We start from the raw sequence: 14,813 nt of genomic DNA, 5'->3' as shown, positions 1-14,813 counted from the left end.
CAAATATGTACGGCGCTTGAGATGCCAATGTAATTAATTAAGTACAGAACATTTATAATCATATGATACGGACTTAAGCAATTAAGTATCTTCGAAAAATGTATAGCATTGTAAATGTGTACTACGATGTTCATTGAAACGGCCCCCTGATCTAAATTCGTGTGCGTAAAGGGTCATCCCAGAAGTATGTGCATTCCTCACAGGCTAATCAGAGTCGACATATCCATTTATATGGACTTTATCCATTAAAGGAAGTCCATTCAAAAGTTTTCTAAAGGAAAATCCAATTAAACAGAAAGGGTCATTCCTGATTAGCCTATGTGGGCTGCACATGTTAATCTGACACGACACTTAAGGAGCATGCACTCTACCCGGTATCCCCAGTGCGAGGCTCAGATGACAGCAAGGCGGGGCTCTCGTCGTTATCAGTACGTATATATTCATGTTTGAGTGTTTGCGGTTGACGTACGTTTACATACGCTATGAATTTGCCGGAACGCAAAATGTCATAACCCATTCCGACTAACGAACGCAGTAAATAACCTGATCGCAACATGACTTATTTGTGAAATAAATAACTTCTTCAAAGAAATAACATTTGCCCTATGTCCATGATTTCATGATATATATCATTTTACTTTGATAGTTGAGTCCAAACATTTTGCAGCTGAGCAAGTCATTTTGTGCAAGTTTGTTTAGTATATGAAATGTCCTAAATTTTAGAAACGTTTATGATTTATTTAGCTTCAAAATAGGTATTGTTACTCATTTGCTAGGAAGTAAAGTAAGAAAGGAGTATAGTATAAAATGGAGTGGAAACACACAAAAAGATGTCTATACTTATATACTGGCACTGTACTAATTTGTTTAAGTACGCACCAATTATGTAGGCACTTAGACACATAGATTCAAAGTACATTTGAAGAAATGTTACCTCTTCTATTTTTAAGCTGCTAAGATAAATGAAGAACCTAAGTATCTTTCTAATACGTGGGTTGGTGTTAATTCTTTTTTGGAGATGTTTAAAAAGTCCCAGTACTTTTTTCAGCAGAAATACCGTCATTTTATATTTCAAGTATTCTATATTTTATAAGAAATAGAGGCAAGTCCAGTGTGCCTTTTTCATATTGAAGTTTACTCCGTCACGTTTTTAATTCAATATTTTGATTTTAATAATATAAATCGTTTAAGGATTATGTGATATTGCTTGGATATTTGTTATGTCTTGAATGTCTTTCATTACTCAACGTTTCTTCTAGTAATACCAAATGTTAAATTAGGATATATGCCTTATTTATATCGGAATAGATAAAGAACATAACCCTTAATCTTAACCGAAATGTGTTATACAGAGAAATTGCTCGCATAAATTGATATTGTATTTCTAGAGCGGGTATGGAATGCATGTACTAGATTCCTGAAACAGGGCATGGGACGCGGACTCAATAATCTTTACAGTAGCAACCCTTCTAAATTTAGAACTCTGCTACATATTTATAAAACTGTAACGTGTGCCAGGAAATCAATTATTCTGCGTGGACTGATGCCAAAGATTCCTCCGAGAAATTCTTCCACATTGCTGGGTCTTGTAGAATTATTTGCATGCTGAAATTATTAAGTGGTGCTCGACGAGATGACGTCATGAATGTAAATGATGGGTTCTTAAGGTATTTCGAATTAAAGATATACCGAATAATGGCACTTCAGGCCTCGTTTAGTTGTATTTACTAAAATAAACATGTATCTGCCAACACATATTTTGCAAGACTAAAATAATTAAATGACATTTTGTTGACAGATTACTACTGATTTAAACGAACGAGAAATATGGTTTCATGAAAGCTGACGTTGTTTGGTAATATTAATGATAAAACACTGAACATCAAGTCGGGTTTATATAGGTCCTATAAGGCTGATAAAACTGTCAAAACGTATTTTCCATAGCGCTACATATTATTGAAGTTGTCTTTCTTTATAGCATAGTTTTTCAGTTTCTTTTGTAAGATGTGTATGTTTAATACAATATCACAGGAAGAGCAGCACAGTTTAAATGTTTTACGCATATACTTTTATTAAGTTAAGCATGTTGACTTAAACAAAAAATATACATTTTGAAATATTGATATCAAACATAATATTTATAAACAAACTTAATAAATGCTCTTCATCCTTCTGTATTGGTTTTACAGTCTGAACTTTAAATGTATTATACAGTTGCTTTGGATATGAATGTCATAAGAATGTCACAATGTAAAAGTTTGTACAATCCCGCAAAGTGTCACATTAATCTAACACTGTCCATTACAAACTGTAAATTTCATCGGTAAAACCAATATATGTAAGCATCTTCTCGTTAAATAAAGATGCCTGCTTCCACATTGTCCATCTTTCACAAACAGACGCCTCATGTCGACTATTGGCCACATCTGTCCAGTTGATAATTATTCGCTTGAATCTCTCGGAAGCTATTCATCATTCCAGTTGTAGGAGAAGAAAGGAACATTTGAGGCGCCCTAGCCCGCAATAAAAGACGGTGTCGGCCACAGGATTCCTCCACAGTTTGCAGTATTGATTTAGTTTAACGAATGTCTGCAGAGAGCTCCCGCTGTCCTAGCATATATCCCAATGGACACGCTTTGATCACTAGAGATCTGTAACAAACATCCATTCGCTTCTGGTACTAGTTTTAGGTGAAATAATGGACACTGATAGTTATGCTTTATTTTGGGATATAAGTATATAGCGTGTTAAGTGAATGCTGCTGTATATAGTGCATATAGAATCAATATGTTTAAATGGCAAACTCCCAATAATCATCATCATGTATATTATGGTGAATTTTATTTCGCATTATTCTTAGGAAGTATATCTTAAGTATATCTAATTTAACCTATTTGAACCATGTCAGCAGCATTTTGCTTTGCTTGCAGGTGTCGTGTTAAGCATTATTGATGTGTGACTCCTCACTTAATATATATTAAAATGTAAAGATTGCATATACCCATACACATTTGCCAATAATGCAGCATTGAGTTCATTTAACCGATCCGTATTCACCAATCACTTGTTAGATTTAAGTCTAAAAAATATTCTTGAAACTGTTATGTTCTAATCCTACTTGAAAGTGAAGTCTAGCATGGAAGTTGGCATCTATAAAAATAATTCTTCTAAAGGAATGAGATGTTCCTGATACAAGTACAGTATTTAGCCAGTATATATACACATTTGAGTCGTGTTCTGAGAAAACTCTGCATACTGCATGTGCGTACGCACAGGCTTATCAGGGACGACACTTTCCACCTCAACTTGATTTTCGGTAAGGAGGGACTTCCTTGAAACAAAAAAAAACATAAAAGCGGAAAGTGTCGTCCTGATTAGCCTGTGCGGGCTGCACATGCATTACGCCAAGTTTATTCAGAACGCGGCTGATATATACGGAGTATTACGCTAGTCAATTGTTCCAAGAGTTTGTATCACTCGAGTGGCTTGTGTGATGACGTATCACACGAGAGGCGGAGCCTCGAATGTGATGCGAACTAGCACAAGCCACGAGAGTGATACAAACTCTTGGAACAATTTACTAGCGTAATAAATATCTTTTATTATATACAACAACTAACGAAAACAGTTAACAATTGTATTTTTTACTTTAACAAAACTTACAAAACAATGGCATAAACGGTACGCCGTAGTTTATTTAAGACGCGAATGAATACAGTTTATGTAAATTAACGTGTAAACATTCGAACCGGAAAAACACAGGTTTCCGACACGCTTACCTTAATGCCATCGTTAATCCATTGTTTATAACAATGAAGTTGACAACTTTAAATTTTAATCCGATGTTTATAACAAAAACGTTGAAACGATATGCACTTCCACTTCTATCTTCCATGTCTTTATCGAAACTTAGTTTAAACCACACTATTTTATTGTATTCCTATCGAAATATACATTTATGCATGATAAACACACACTCCAAAATACGTTTTGAATTCGTTCTAAGTTTTTAACAAATAGTTAACTGTTAAAAAACACCATGTCCTTAAATTCCAGAGTTTAGATAAAACCATTGTGTTTCGTCACAAAAATGACGTCACACGATGTACTACGTAGTATATTTCGTAATATAAACTATTTATTTTTTCGGTGCGCGTAATATGACGTCCTTAAATGGGTCGAAGTAGTCCGGCTTGTATGGTAATACGGAACTGGAAACAGCGAGTAGCGTAATACGGGATTTTTTATTTCAACGATTGATACAACCTGTATTTTGTAAAGTGCATTTGTCGCATAATTGGTGTATTTCATGTATATTCCTTGTTCGGTGTAACTGAATACATAATATCTGTCTTCATGAAGAAATGCATAAATGGGCATCATATGTCATCGTCAAATTAGACGAGAAAAATGCACCAAGTTATTGCCCATGGCTGGGTTCACTAATTAGTTATGTCTATGGTAAGCACATGCAGCACTGTTAATTTGTGTATATTTTCATGTTAAATGACAGGTGAACTTTCATATATGCAGTTAAACAAACGTGGTCTCGCTTAATTATTGGCATATATATGCACAAAATATGTAAGTCACACATAAAGCCATCCCGTATCAGGTAATTCAACTCATGTTAAAGTCAATCATCCAGACAGCCGTCACCCAATTTATTTGTCCATTATTGTATAAATTGGCATCTGCGTTGTATGAAGAAGAGCTAGTTTGACAATCGAGTAGAGAAGTCACGCTTTCTTGACGTGGTGGCCAATAGGCCGCCGCGCTGTAAAATTGTACTTCATGAACATTAGAAGCGTTGTGTTAGAAATTATTTAACAGAAATAAATCTCGATGAAAACAGAAATGAACTTTAGTTGTTACTGTGTTTTATCAAGGAACAATGTGTAATTACGTGACACGGTGTCGCATAATTGGTGTATTTCATGTATATTCCTTGTTCGGTGTAACTGAATACATAATATCTGTCTTCATGAAGAAATGCATAAATGGGCATCATATGTCATCGTCAAATTAGACGAGAAAAATGCACCAAGTTATTGCCCATGGCTGGGTTCACTAATTAGTTATGTCTATGGTAAGCACATGCAGCACTGTTAATTTGTGTATATTTTCATGTTAAATGACAGGTGAACTTTCATATATGCAGTTAAACAAACGTGGTCTCGCTTAATTATTGGCATATATATGCACAAAATATGTAAGTCACACATAAAGCCATCCCGTATCAGGTAATTCAACTCATGTTAAAGTCAATCATCCAGACAGCCGTCACCCAATTTATTTGTCCATTATTGTATAAATTGGCATCTGCGTTGTATGAAGAAGAGCTAGTTTGACAATCGAGTAGAGAAGTCACGCTTTCTTGACGTGGTGGCCAATAGGCCGCCGCGCTGTAAAATTGTACTTCATGAACATTAGAAGCGTTGTGTTAGAAATTATTTAACAGAAATAAATCTCGATGAAAACAGAAATGAACTTTAGTTGTTACTGTGTTTTATCAAGGAACAATGTGTAATTACGTGACACGGTGTCGCATAATTGGTGTATTTCATGTATATTCCTTGTTCGGTGTTACTGAATACATAATATCTGTCTTCATGAAGAAATGCATAAATGGGCATCATATGTCATCGTCAAATTAGACGAGAAAAATGCACCAAGTTATTGCCCATGGCTGGGTTCACTAATTAGTTATGTCTATGGTAAGCACATGCAGCACTGTTAATTTGTGTATATTTTCATGTTAAATGACAGGTGAACTTTCATATATGCAGTTAAACAAACGTGGTCTCGCTTAATTATTGGCATATATATGCACAAGATATGTAAGTCACACATAAAGCCATCCCGTATCAGGTAATTCAACTCATGTTAAAGTCAATCATCCAGACAGCCGTCACCCAATTTATTTGTCCATTATTGTATAAATTGGCATCTGCGTTGTATGAAGAAGAGCTAGTTTGACAATCGAGTAGAGAAGTCACGCTTTCTTGACGTGGCGGCCAATAGGCCGCCGCGCTGTAAAATTGTACTTCATGAACATTAGAAGCGTTGTGTTAGAAATTATTTAACAGAAATAAATCTCGATGAAAACAGAAATGAACTTTAGTTGTTACTGTGTATTATCAAGGAACAATGTGTAATTACGTGACACATTAAACAGGTATATAATAAAAACACTTCCACCTCAGCCACACTCCATCCCTAAGTTAAAAGGGTTTTGTAAAATGGCACTTCCGTACAGGGGATGCACTTTGTGGTATAATTTACCACATACTATAGAGACTCTGCAACATATAATAAATTCAAGTTCAGTGCTAAGCAATATTATATAAATCTGCTTAAATATATTTTTCGAGTATATATATATATATATATATATATATATATATATATATATATATATATATATATATATATATATATATATATATACTCATACTGGGTAACATATTGGGTCTCTAACATTGTTCCACATTGTTGGGTACTTCTCTTTCCCATGCTAGTATCCAACTGAAAAATAGAGTGTTTAATGCGATTTACCTTAAATAACATATGTATAATTCAAAACTTAATATATCTAGTTATTTCTTCAGACAAATTACGTTTGTATTTTTTTTACCTTAAACCTCATATCTGGGTCCCAATGACCCAGTATTTTTTTATATATGTATACTCTGTAATACTTGATACTGTCATACCGGCTCCCTGGGATAATATCACTTGAAATACGAAACATTGTTTGCTAAAAAATGCGTTGGCCTTGAGCATAGTTATATCTTGCGACACTCGAATTAGAATTGTGGTTAGATCTGCTCGACCTCAAACGTGATTAATTAAATCCTCACGCTCTGTCTGGTTGCCTTGCATGATACATTTTATTACATTTTGAGTTGAATTCATTTTACAGACGGATTGCCACAAAGGTGAACTAAATATGTGTCTAATGTTCTATTAATATTTTTGGAATTTGTGCATTATTTGACTACGTATCGTGTCATTTTCACCTGTTGCGTGATTCTGTAGTCGCCGGAACTTTTAAAAGCACGGAGTCCTTGGAAAAACAATTAAGATAACGTAGGATAGAATCATCCCTGAAGAAATCATTGACTTTTATTACACTGGTGTCCGTGTGATGCACGCAACTTTTAATCAACAGTTGTCGCTATAACAGTTTCATTGCAAAGATACGTAAACGTAAAGCAGTTGCGGATCGTTAATGGTAAAAAGATATGACACCCGAAAACGATAATTAATAGGATTACACAAATTAAATAAGCAATAGAAGTCAAACGAATATTTAAACTTTATAAGAATAAACATTTACTTGTTGTGTTTCAAACTGACGTGATGTCACCCTGGCGTAACACGAGTATTAGTGTTTTTTTTTTTATAATAGCTTCAAACAGGATTTCAAAGATAATGACTAAGACACGCAGCGATTCCTAGTACAGAAGAGTTCCGCTATTAAGACCACCTTGAACTCTTTAAAATCATGCAGTTTTTTCTAAATTTTATGGTCCCAAAGTATTCAATAAAGAGCAAAAAACTTTTTCAATTATTAAGTCAGATTCGCTATTAAGACCAAGCTGAAAGTTGCGGAATTTTACTGTAGTTTTATGTTCCTTCGTAGCAAATGATCCTGTCATCGATATACGGTCTCAGCCCTCATATCCAACAGAAGATTTTAGGAGAAAATGTAAAATTATAAAGGTCATAAATATTGAATAGGGACTTGTAAAATCGGTCCTTTAAATTGCATTATTGTTTCGCGTGAATGGACCTATAAACATGGTTTTAACGAGTTAAAAGGAAGGTATTTCGATAACAAATCCTGTTTTGTCTTCTTAAATAAAACTACTATTGAATGTGATACATAACCCATCACAGTATCCAACAGACGGACGAAAAGATTTGAGTATAGCCTATACCACTTGCGACTGGGTATAATACATAAACACTAAAATGATTCCTGTCAACTGTATAGTTATTTCATTTTCATTTTGCAAATGTCTCTAAAAATATTTGTATTTGCTCAATCATGGCAGTGTCGTTCATTCATATAACACATGACAAAATAGTATAACAACAAGATAATATATGTGGAAATTCGTTTTATTATGAAACTAATTAATCTTGCAAAAACAACAACAACACACTTAATACTATTGAAACTAGAGCTTTGTCACAGATGTGACGTATACCCCAACATGCTGCATTTACACAGAATAGTTTGCATGCTGTCTAACAAAACAAGAGAAGCTAATTTATGGCAATTTTTAATAGTTATTATGCCATTATCATTTATGGCCATTTTGACCTTTGAACACTTAAATTCTTTCGCATGACACGCCGTCCAATGACTGTGAACAAAAATTGTGTACAGAGTCATTTTAAAATCTTACAATGAATGACATAGTTATGGCCCGGACAAGCTCATTTATGGCCATTTTTGACTTTTGAACTCAAAGTGTAACCTTGACCTTGGAGATATCGACGTAATTTTTTCGCATGACACACCGTCCAATGATTGTGAACAAATGTGCCGAATAATTTTAAAATCTCACAAGGAACGACATAATTATGGCCCGGGCAAGCTCATTTGTGGCCATTTTAAACCTTTGAACTTCAAGTGTGATCTTGACGTTGCAGATATCAACATAATTCTTTCGCGCGACACACCGTCCAATGATGGTGAACGAATGTGCCAAATGATTTTAAAATCTCACAAGGAACAATATAGTAATGGCCCGGACAAGCTCATTTATGGCCCTTTTTTTACTTTGAACTCAAAGTAAGACCTTTAAGTTGCAGATATCAACGTAATTCTTTCGCGCAACACACCATCCAATGATGGTGAACAAATGTGTCAAATAATTTTAAAATCACACAATGAAAAACATAGTTATGGCCCTAACGAGCATTTTACCTTTGAACTCAAAGTGTGACCTTGACCTTTGAGATACTGACGTTATTATTTCGCACGTGACTGTCCATTTATTGTTAACAAATGTACCAAATCATTTTTAAATCTAACGGAAAATGACATAGTTATGGTCAGGACAAACTTTCGGTTAAAAACGCACTAAGTGACCCAGTGACCTAGTTTTTGACCCGGCATGACCCATATTAAAACTTGACCTAGACATTATCTAGATACAACTTCTGACCATGTTTGATGAAGATCGGATGAAATTTTGGGACAGACCGACGGACGGACAGACCGACAAAGTGACTCCTATATAGCTTCATTACCAATTGGTAATTGGGGTATAATAAAACACACAACATGTAGTTATATGAAGTTGGACTGAACAAAGTCCACACTATACATGATGAAAAGTTATAAAGCAAGCTTGCATAAGTATGTAACATCGTTCCATAGGTGGGTGGTGGGGATGGTATGCGTAAATAAAACTCTGAAAATTTGCGTGCAATGTCGCTTGTTTATTGATCGAAAGTGATCATCAACCCCAAGTGGATAAAGTGGCGGAAAGTTGCGCCAAAAAGGAACAAGTTACATTAATTACCGGAAAGATAACTGATTGATAGAACATATATAAACGAGCAAATATAAACAACTTAATATCCTTTCAGTACATAAATTATGGTTTTATATTTGCTCTATCATGGCAGTGTCGTTTATTCATATAACACATGACAAAATATTATTAATAAAACACAAAACATGTAGTTATATTAAGTTGGACAGAACAAAGTCCACACCACCGGTCCAACCAAACTGCCAAGATAGAGCGAAACTGACATGAATATGTAATACAAGTAGCCGATGTTACAAATTGACAAAAAAAAAAATGGATTTTAAAATGAAAGCCTAACAAAATCGTTAACATTTGTTCATGTTATCATGTAATAGACACACCCGACCCCAATGTCTATTGCTTGGAATGAAGACATAAAATAAACATTAATGTGAAAGTATTTTTAAAGCATCTAGCAGAATACCAGATGGGAAATAATGCACACAGTAAAAGGCTAGTAATGAGATATAACATATATGTACATATCACTTCAATAGATTATTATTTGATACACCTCATTGTCGAATTCCTTATATGAATTATTGAAGTTAAAACAGTTGGTTTTCAAGCAAACAAATAATAAGCAACCATTAATACTTAATACATAATATAAAGCAAACAAGAAACATATATATGTATATATAGTGAACAATACCATTGTATATGTAATCACATGATATTTGGTGCCAACTTGTAACTCAACATGATTGAAAGGATGATTGTGTAATGCTCAATACAGGTATTATATAAGAGATAAATAGTGACAAATGCATGACAAACAAATACTTGGAGACAGTAGTAACAATCGAATAAGTCTGAATCGCTAAACACACCCCAATGTCTGTAAGTTGCAGTACAATCTAAATGATTATCATGAAAATAAAAACTGATATAACAAAAATTAATAACATACACAAAAATAGACTGAGCCTACAAACACACCCAATATTTACTCAGAAAAATGTCTGAATTGACATAAATTTGGACAAAAAACATGCATTACCCTGGATTTGACGCATGATTGCAAACGACAGTCTTACTTACTTAGATAATTCTGAAAATTACAAGTTGCCACCAAACTACATGTTTAAATCAGATATGCAATGTCATGTCCTTACCAAATTGTACTGGAACTGTTTTCACTTCCAGTTTGCTAACAGCCTTTAAATATAAACTAAACACTAGAAAAGAATATTTTATGAGATTAAAGTGCACTTAGAAAATTAAAGTGATTTCTTTTGAAAACCAATAGACACAAGATATGTGTTTGTCAGATACACAATGCCCTTTACTGCGCCGCTTAGAAAAAAAAATCGAAACCTACACGCAAATATATTATTGGTGACAACGTTAAGATATTTCAAACATGAAAAGCCGTGGCACGAATTTAGGTGACCAACTGGTGACCGCAAACAAACAAATGTTGACAAAGTGTAACAGGAAGTTGGCCATCTTGAAACTCCACATGTGCTGACTACTGACTTTACAATTAAGCATGAATGTTGAAATTATAATCATTTAAGTTTTTATAGTACTCTTAGCTGTGTTTACAGCTGTTGTTTGTGTTGAATTATTATTTTTATAGATTGATTGACCGTTATTTGCATGTATGGGATCGTTTTTATGGTTATCATTGGATGTATAACCAGGACCCACAATGACTATGAGGTAAACCGTCCATTTATGTTAGCTTGTATTGTATAATACATATACAGTCAAGTTACCATTACCGGATCAGTAGCGAAATAATGTTGTTCTGGTGAAAAGCAATAAATGTTTAGAGACTTCTTTTACACCAGTTCGGGGGCATAAAAATTAAAACATATTAAAATTATACAATCTTCATTACACTGATCGACAACATTAAAACATTTAAAACTCGTACAATTTGCATACAATTCTAAGCTTGATATCTCAAAAAAAATGTATCCACAACATTGAAATATATTAAGAATCATACAATCTGCATTATATTTAAAGCTCAATATCTTATAAAACTGATTGAAAAAACTGAAACATGTTACAAATCTTTTAATCTACAAAAAATGTAAAACTTCATATTTCAAAATTCAACTGACAGCATTGACATATATTTAGAATCATGCAAAGTTAAAGTGTTCAAATGTCAACTTGAAATGAGTCCCAAGGACACAGACTCCAGTGAAACACTGGTAAGGGACTAACAAGGTAGTAACAACAAGGGCTGTTTGTAAAACATGCATGCCACCTATACGGGCTGTCAGTTGTAGTGGCAGCCAGTGTGTGTGGGGGGGGGAGGGGGTGTGGGTGGGAGTGGCGGTGGGATTGGGGGTGGGGTGGATGGGGGTGGGGGTGGAGATGGGTGGGGTGGGGGTGGGTGTTTGCGGGTGGGTGGTTGTGGTGTTGGTGTACGGAAACCATTTCACTGTGTTGAGTCATCGTGACTTTGACCTTTGCCCTAGTGACCTGAACATCAATAGGGGTCACCTTCGGGTCATGACCAATGTCCCCATGATGTTTCGTGAACCCAGGCCTAGGCGTTCTTGAGTTATCATCCAGAAATCATTTTCCTATTTCCAGTCACTGTGACCTTGACCTGTAATCTTGACCTAGTGACCTCAAAATCAATAGGGGTCATCTACCATTCATGACCAATGTCCCTATGAAGTTTCATGATCTCAGGCGTAAGTATTTTGAGTTATCATCCGGAAATCATTTTCCTATTTCCAGTAAACCATTTTACTGCTTAAGGTCACTGGGACCTTGACCTTTGACCTAGTGACCTGCATATCAATAGGGGTCATCTGCCGGTCATGATCAATGTCCCTATGAAATTTCATGATCCCAGGCGTAAGCGTTCTTGAGTTATCATCCGGAAATAATTTTCCTATTTCCAGTCACTGTGACCTTGACCTGTAACCTTTGACCTAGTGACCTCAAAATCAAAATTTTATATTTTGACTAGCTTTTGAAGTTAACCCATTTTAAAACTTAGCATGTCATTCACCCATGTTAACATTCAGACCATGTTTGAAATTAGGATTTTTTTAAGTGTGGACAAAGTTTTAACAAAATGAAGGACAAGATAATAACAAAACGCTCGTAGAATAAAAATGACTACATTTTTCCTTGCAACATGCATGTTCCATACAGACACTTGAAAAACAATTCAATAACAAGAATTCTAAAATATTCTAATCTTCAGTTTAACTAAAAATATATTTATCAACTCACTTGAAAAGTTTGACAACTGATCATCATCTTCACTGTCATTGACGGCACAACTGGAAAGCTCTGTAAATTGTAATACAGCTTGAAATATAATAAAAGTAGAAATGTGTCCAAAGGACACGGAAGCCCCCACTCCCCAGTTGACTAGAAACTGGCAACTCCTTATACACTGCACATTCATAGTACTTGAAATTTTCACCCTATATTACCAATGTAAGGAAAAGTTACAAAGGTGGCAACTTGGCAAACGAATATGCAAATGCAAATCTCAGCCTTTATGCACAACTACATACTAAGGCAAGTATTGTGAGTAAGTTTAGTGAAATTCTGTCCAGCGGTATAGGAGTTGCGTTGACAAGAATTTTCACCCTATTTAACTAATGTAAGCAAAAGTAACAAAGGGCTATAACTCGGCAAAGGAATATGCAAATGCAAATCCCAGCTTTAATGCACAACTACATACTTAGGCAAGTATTGTTAGCGAGTTTAGTGAATTTCTGTCCAGGTATAGGAGGAGTTGCGTTGAAAAAAAGTAATGTACGGATGGACGTACATACGGACAGGTGCAACACATAATGCCCGTTGCCATAAATGGGGCATAAAAAAACTAACTGTCCCAGTCTTCACAAAATTACTTGTGCTCTGTCAGAGCAAAGGTGGGACTGACTTGAATGTTTTGTCAGACCTGCTGAACTCCAATCAGACAAAACTATAACTTTTGCATTTATAGCATGTCTTGTTGCAAATAAATTGAAAGTTTCTCTGTTTTTGGTTCATAAAAAACATAGTTATTAAACCTAGAAATTAAAAATTAAATTACTAATTTCAAAGTGACGTGTTTGTGCGATTTATTTAAATTTATTCTTTTTTTGTTCAAAATCCAACATAATTGATTGATGCTAGAAAGCTCTTAAACACAGTCCCGGATCTGGTTTTAAAGCTTCAACGGTTTCTAGACTGATGCAAAAATGTCGACATTCCACTTGTACATTTTTGGGCCTTCAAATTCGAGTTTTCAGTCAGACTTGTTTATTTCAGCCAGTCATGTCTGTAGGTCTGACAGAGTTTCTTGAAGACTGCTGTCCTCAACTCTACCTTTACAATCTTTGTTTTTTTAGACAAGCTGTATATAATTTCTTAAGAAACACAATTTTCAAAATCTCATTGTTGTAGCAGAAATGTTTGAATTTTTTAAAATAACTGTGCGAAGACTGACATCAAAAACACAATAACATAGTCTTGAGCATAATAGGTTTTGTTTTCTTGGGTTTAAAAGCTGTTTGTATAAGTTTATCAATTACAACAGCTCGGCAGCTTATCTATTAATAAAAAGCATTATATTTGTGATAAAACCAGTATTAGGCATCTACCTCCAAAAGCAACTGCCTACTATCTCACTTGCAGTATGTTCGCATCCATGAGGAAATCAATCAGGGATGAAATGTCATTAGATCACAGTATTGGTCTTCTACAGCACATTACGACTTGGACTACAGAGCTATTAAGCTTAACACATGGCTCTGCGCGCCTATGAGTAAAGTAATAGGTCTAAAATATATACCTTCTTGATTTGATAGATTGAATCCAGAACTGGAACTAACTGGTTCAATCTCATGAAGGACATCTGGACTTTGGCAGTCTTCAACAGTCTTCAACAGTAACCTCATCAATGCCTGTACATATATATATATATATATATATATATATATATATATATATATATATATATATATATATATACATATATAGTCAATGTATAGTCAAAAGTTGGAACTTGTGTTTATTATCCATTAGTGGGTCTTACTGAAATCGTGATAAACTATATTTTGGGATTGGACTCCAGAGGTTTACTGTGGCATACATGTATATAGCCAACAGTTGGACAATGTCTTAAATCATTGATATGAGAGTTGATAACACGCCTATTTTTAAACATTTTCTAACAAACATGATTTTCAGTTGTTGATTTTTTTACAATACACATCCCTAAAAAAGAAGTCCCATTTTCTGATGCTATCTATAAGTGGGTCTTAGTAAATATATACA

The sequence above is a fragment of the Dreissena polymorpha genome, chromosome 11, assembly GCF_020536995.1.
Source record: "Dreissena polymorpha isolate Duluth1 chromosome 11, UMN_Dpol_1.0, whole genome shotgun sequence".
NCBI classification, from domain to species: Eukaryota; Metazoa; Mollusca; class Bivalvia; order Myida; family Dreissenidae; genus Dreissena; species Dreissena polymorpha.
This window is presented reverse-complemented; position numbering follows the sequence as displayed.